The sequence below is a fragment of the Saimiri boliviensis genome, chromosome 21, assembly GCF_048565385.1.
Source record: "Saimiri boliviensis isolate mSaiBol1 chromosome 21, mSaiBol1.pri, whole genome shotgun sequence".
NCBI lineage: Eukaryota > Metazoa > Chordata > Mammalia > Primates > Cebidae > Saimiri > Saimiri boliviensis.
In genome coordinates, this window is record NC_133469.1 from 10623618 (window position 1) to 10629617 (window position 6000).

A 6000-nucleotide genomic window follows, 5' to 3' on the forward strand; every position below is an offset into this window, starting at 1 on the left:
TTTCAACTTTTACTTCTCATTTTGAAATGCAATTTAGAAGTCTCAGGGGAAGTGGTTTTAGAAGCTCAAGAGGAAGGGGTCTCCTTCCTCACCAAAACTAGATATTGATGCCCCCCCGGCAGGCCTTATTGTAGCATATGTTTTATGTCTCTGGTACTCATTTACTAGGCACATAAGGCTGCAGATTATTAAGTGCTGCAAACAAGGACCCCTAAAAGATAGGTACTTTTCTTTTGGGTAGCTGTCCAGAAGCAGGCATTCTGCCATACTCAAAAGGTAGCTTCCATTTCTACATCCAAAGTTGCTTGCTCTGGTGCTCATCCCCCAGTTGAGGAAATAGAAAGGGTGTCTGGGAAACATGCTGAGATACTGAAGCTAATTTATGAAGTAAACGTTTTATTAACTACTAATATCCCATTGGTCAGTTGTGTGTTGAGGCTATGTTTAGCTGCGGCGAAAGATAGCCAGTTTGTCATCCATAGCTGTGTGGTCACGGGCTCAAGAAAAAACTTAACGGTAGAAACAGAAAAGACTTAGGGTGAGAACTAGCAGTCTACCATACTAGGAAATACTAGTTTGATAAGATAAAGGAGAAACAGTTTTATTTTAGAGATTTGCTAATAACTAAAATTAATGCACTTGAGAAGGCATAGGTTAAGTAGTGCTGGCGCCAAGCCCTGTTACAGTCAGTTTGCAAGTATTGGATCAATTCTGGTAATGACCACAAGGGTAGATACTGTTAGCACCACTTTACAATTTTATAGATGAGAAAACTGAAGCACTTAAGTAAATTGCCCAGGATAACACAGCTGATTATTTGTAAAGCTGAGATTCTTGAATATGGAGGTTTGTGGCTTAAAAGTCTTCCTCCTAAACTCTGTAACTGTACTGGCTCTGTGTACAAGGTTGATTCTTGCAGAATTTTAAGGAACTGAAAACAACTAAAATGTACATTTGGATAAGATTGGTTAGGTAAGGAATGTCACACAATGTGCTGATGTGTCATCCAATGGGTTTCTTCCCAACAGTAAGGGATATACCATAATTGAAGTGCATGACAGGCCCCCAAATAAGGGCAAGAATAAACTAAAAAAAAAAAAAAATCGTACCAAATCGTACCATAATTCTGAAAATTTCAATATGTACTAGTATTTACAACCAGTATATAATGTATTTAATAGAGCTCAGTTTGGGGAGGAAAATGCCCTAAAGTAAATAGGCAACAAAAGTGAATAACTGTTAAGCTTTAAAAAGCAAATTTAAATAGAATGCCTGTCAAGTTGGCAAAAGCTTTTAAAATTCAGCCATTATTCAGTGAGACCTTTTGTATAGTGCTGGTGGAAGTGTAAGTTTATGGTTTTCTATAAAGTTGTTTAGCAATAAACTAAAATTTTGATACTTGATGAAATCCTAATTTTAAAATTATGGCTTTAAGAAACCAGGAGATACACAGAAGTAATATAAATGTATTTGGTGTTCTGAAAGTCTAGGCATCTAATACATAATTGAGTAGTTCACTCACCCAGATCACTGGGACATATTTAGATTGCAGGGTAAGTAACCTGACCATACTTAAGCCAGTATACAAGCAAGACACACGAAATGGCAAGTACTAGCTAGGTTCCTTTAATTCTTATACCATGGGTGTATAGAGAATGACCCTAATTTTTTAATATACTTTATGTAGTGTCAGGGAGTATGATGCTTTTACTACTCAGAGGATCTTCTGTTTTGTCTTTTTTGTTGTTGTTGTTTTGAAACAGTCTCGCTTCACCCAGGCTGGAGTGGAATGGCAAAATCTTGGCTCATTGCAAACTCCACCTCCCAGGTTCAAGCCATTTTCCTGCCTCAGCCTCCCAAGTAGCTGGGATTAAAGGTATGTGCCACCGCCCCTGGCTAGTTTTTGTATTTTTAGTTGAGACGGGGTTTCACCCTGTTTGCTAGGCTGGTCTTGAACTCCTGACCTCAAGTGAATCCACCTGCCTCTGCCTCCCAAAGTGCTGGGATTACAGATGTGAGCCACTGCACCCAGCCTCAGAGGACCCTCTTTAAGGAAAAGAATATCTAATTATGAACACTAAATTGGACACGAAAGTGGATATTTGTTTAGAATGAGAAAAGCCAAAAATTAAAAGTCTTATTTTTTTCCGAGACGATCTTTCTCTGTTGCCCACACTGGAGTGCAGTGGCATGATCATAGCTCACTACAGCCTCAACCTGGGCTCAAGCAATCCTCCTACCTCAGCCTCGAAAGTAGATGGGACTGCAGGCATGCACCATCATGCCCATCTGTTTTCGTTGTTTGTTTTTTTTTAAGACGGGGTTTCACCATGTTGGTCAGGCTGGTCTTGAACTCCCAACTTCGGGTGATCTGCCCACCTTGCCTCTAAAGTGCTTGAATTACAGGCGTGAACCACCACGCCCAGCCCTGTTTTCGTTTTTAACCACAATGAAGTCTCATTTTGTTTTCTAGTCTGGAACTCATGGTTTCAAGTGGTCCTCTTGCTTTGGCCTCCCAAAGTGCTGGGATTACAAGCATGAGCCACTGTGCTCATCTGAGTTACTATTTTTTTTTTTTTTTGAGATGGAGGTTCCTCATCAACCAGGCTAGAGTGCAATGGTGCGATCTCAGCTCACTGCAACCTCCACCTCTCAGGTTCAAGAGGTTCTCCTGTCTCAGCCTCCCGAGTAGCTGGAATTAAACAGTTGTGCACCACCATGCTTGGCTAATTTTCATATTTTTAGTACAGACAGGGTTTCACCATATTGGCCAGGCTGGTCTCAAACTCCTGACCTCAGCCTCCCAAAGTGCTGGTATTACAGGTGTGAGCCACTGTGCCTGGCCTAAGTTACAGTGTTATAAAATGATGTCTCAAACATTACATCATAATAGTTACATTTAATAACTGATGTAGCTATGCAATTTCTAAATTTTTCAGTGCATACTCTGATTATATGAAAATGACATTGGCTGGGTGTGGTGGCTCATGCCTGTAATCCCAACACTTTGGGAGGCTAAAGTGGGTGGATTACCTGAGGTCAGGAGTTTGAGATCAGCCTGGCCAACATGGTGAAACTCTGTCTCTACTAAAAATATAAAAATGAGCCAGGTGTGGTGGTATGCACCTATAGTCCCAGCTAATCAGGAGGCTGAGGCAGGAGGATCACTTGAACCTGGGAGGTGGAGGCTGCAGTGAGTCGAGATCACATCACTGCACTCCAGCCTGGGCTGTAGAGCAAGACTCGGTCTCAAAAAAAAAAAAAGTGACTTTGTACTGTTTTCAATATGTTCATCTTCAAGTAGTTGATCAAGGCCCAGTACAGTGGTTCATGTTTATAATACCAGCCGCTTTGGCAGGTGGATTGCTTGAGCCCAGCAGTTTAAGACCAGCCTGGACAATGCAGAAAAACCCTGGTCTCAGGTTTAAAAAAAAAAAAAAAAAAAAAAAAATGCCGGGCGTGGTGGCTCACACCTATAATCCCAGCACTTTGGGAGGCCGAGGTGGGTGGATCACAAGGTCAAGAGATGGAGACCATCCTGGTCAACATGGTGAAACCCTGTCTCTACTAAAAATACAAAAAATTAGCTGGACATGGTGGCGCGTGCCTGCAATCCCAACTACTCAGGAGGCTGAGGCAGGAGAACTCAGGAGGCGGAGGTTGCGGTGAGCCGAGATCGCGTCATTGCACTCTAGCCTGGGAGCGAAACTCTTGTCTCAAAAAAAAAAAAAAACTGATCAAAATGTTTTTGGTAGCTAAGATAGACGAAACGTCAAAAGAAAGATTCTAATGTTTTCTTAACTATAATGCATAATCCAATATATATATATATATATATATATATATATATATATTTTTTTTTTTTTTTTTTGAGACGGAGTTTCGCTCTTGTTACCCACGCTGGAGTGCAATGGCACGATCTCGGCTCACTGCAACCTCCGCCTCCTGGGTTCAGGCAATTCTTCTGCCTCAGCCTCCTGAGTAGCTGGGATTACAGGCACGCGCTACCATGCCCAGCTAATTTTTTGTAGTTTTAGTAGACACGGGTCACCATGTTGACCAGGATGGTCTCAATCTCTCGACCTCGTGATCCACCCGCCTCGGCCTCCCAAAGTGCTGGGATTACAGGCGTGAGCCACCGCGCCCGGCAATCCAATATATTCTTTTTTTTTTTTTTTTTTTTTTGAAATGGAGTTTCGCTCTTGTTACCCAGGCTGGAGTGCAATGGCACGATCTCGGCTCACCGCAACCTCCGCCTCCTGGGTTCAGGCAATTCTCCTGTCTCAGCCTCCTGAGTAGCTGGGATTACAGGCATGAGCCACCATGCCCAGCTAATTTTTTGTATTTTTAGTAAAGACGGGGTTTCACCTTGTTGACCAAGATGGTCTCGATCTCTTGACCTTGTGATCCACCCGCCTCAGCCTCCCAAAGTGCTGGGATTACAGGCTTGAGCCACCGCGCCCGACCCCCAATCCAATATATTCTTGATAGCAAGTTACCAATTTGATCAAGAGTCAATGAGAACTGGGTTCTCAAGTTTGCAACCTACTAGTTTCTATCTACATCCCCGAGACAAAATGATTTTTTTTTTTTTTTTTGAGGAGTGGTCTTGCTCTGTCCCAGGGGCTGGAGTGCAGGCAGAATCTCGGTTTACTGCAACCTCTGCCTCCTGGGTTCAAGCGATTATGCTGCCTCAGCCTCCCTAGCAGCTGCGATTTCTACATGTCTGGCTAATTTTTTCTATTTTTAGTAGAGAACGGGATTTTGCCGGCATGACCAACAGGAGAAACTCCGTCTCGACTAAAAATACAAAAATTAGCCTGGTGTGGTGGCTGGTCTCAAACTTGACTACAAGTGATCGGCCCTCCTCGGCCTCCTAAAGTGCTATGATTACAGGCCTCAGCCGCTGCTCCTAGCCCAAAATCGTATCTTTACTTTTGGTCCTGCACTTTCATGTAATGACTCTAAGGCTTGATGGGAATATTCCCGAAAGCAGTATCTTCTGCAAATATTGTGAAAACGACCAGGTTAAACTTTGTTAGGACCCTCTCCCAGGGATTAAGTGTGATGTTGGGCATAAAGCACTGATCCTGGCATGTAGTCAGCACTCAGGAGTTATCACGAGGGTATTCTAAAAGGAAACATGATAGAGACAAGTGGTCAGGAAAGAATGGAGGCTGGAGTCCCTGAGGAGCATCCTGAAGCAGAATCTCAGTGTGTATGACAGGTTAAAGTTGAATGCGGCTTCTTTAGTTCCATGTAATTTTGTTACTCACTTTGCAACATGGAAAGAAAATGTTTTCCTTCAGTATTTTATGAAGTACAGCTACATAAATTGGCTTTCATAATCCTCACAGCAAATGGGGATTGTTGGTACTAACATTGTCATTTCACAAAGGAGGAAACCCAAGAGGTTAAATGACTTCTATAGTTGCCAGCTAGGGGGTTGGCTCCCAGTCGCGTCTGGTATCATGGGCTCCTGATGCTTAACATCTCTTCCCACCACACTTAAAGGCTTTTCGGGAGGGAGAACCCTCCAAGTCCACAACTGAGTCCACAATTGAGTTTTTACACACCCACACACACACACACCCACACCCACACACACTTTCTGAGACGGTGGGACTGGTCAGGGTCCTGGAACGTCGCGCGCGCGCGCACACACACACACACACACACAAACTTTCTGAGATGGTGGGACTGGTCCGGGTCCTGGAACGTCGCGCGCGCGCGCGCGCACACACACACACACACACAAACTTTCTGAGATGGTGGGACTGGTCCGGGTCCTGGAACGTCGCGCGCGCGCGCGCGCACACACACACACACACACACAAACTTTCTGAGATGGTGAGACTGGTCAGGGTCCTGGAACGTCGGTGGGACCCGGGAGCCGAGCACCTCGCTGTTCCTCCCTGCGCCCACAGGGGCCAATCAGCGCTCAGAGGCGTTCTTAGTTCCACCCTCTTTCCTGCCCCGCGACCCGGAAGCGGTTCTTGG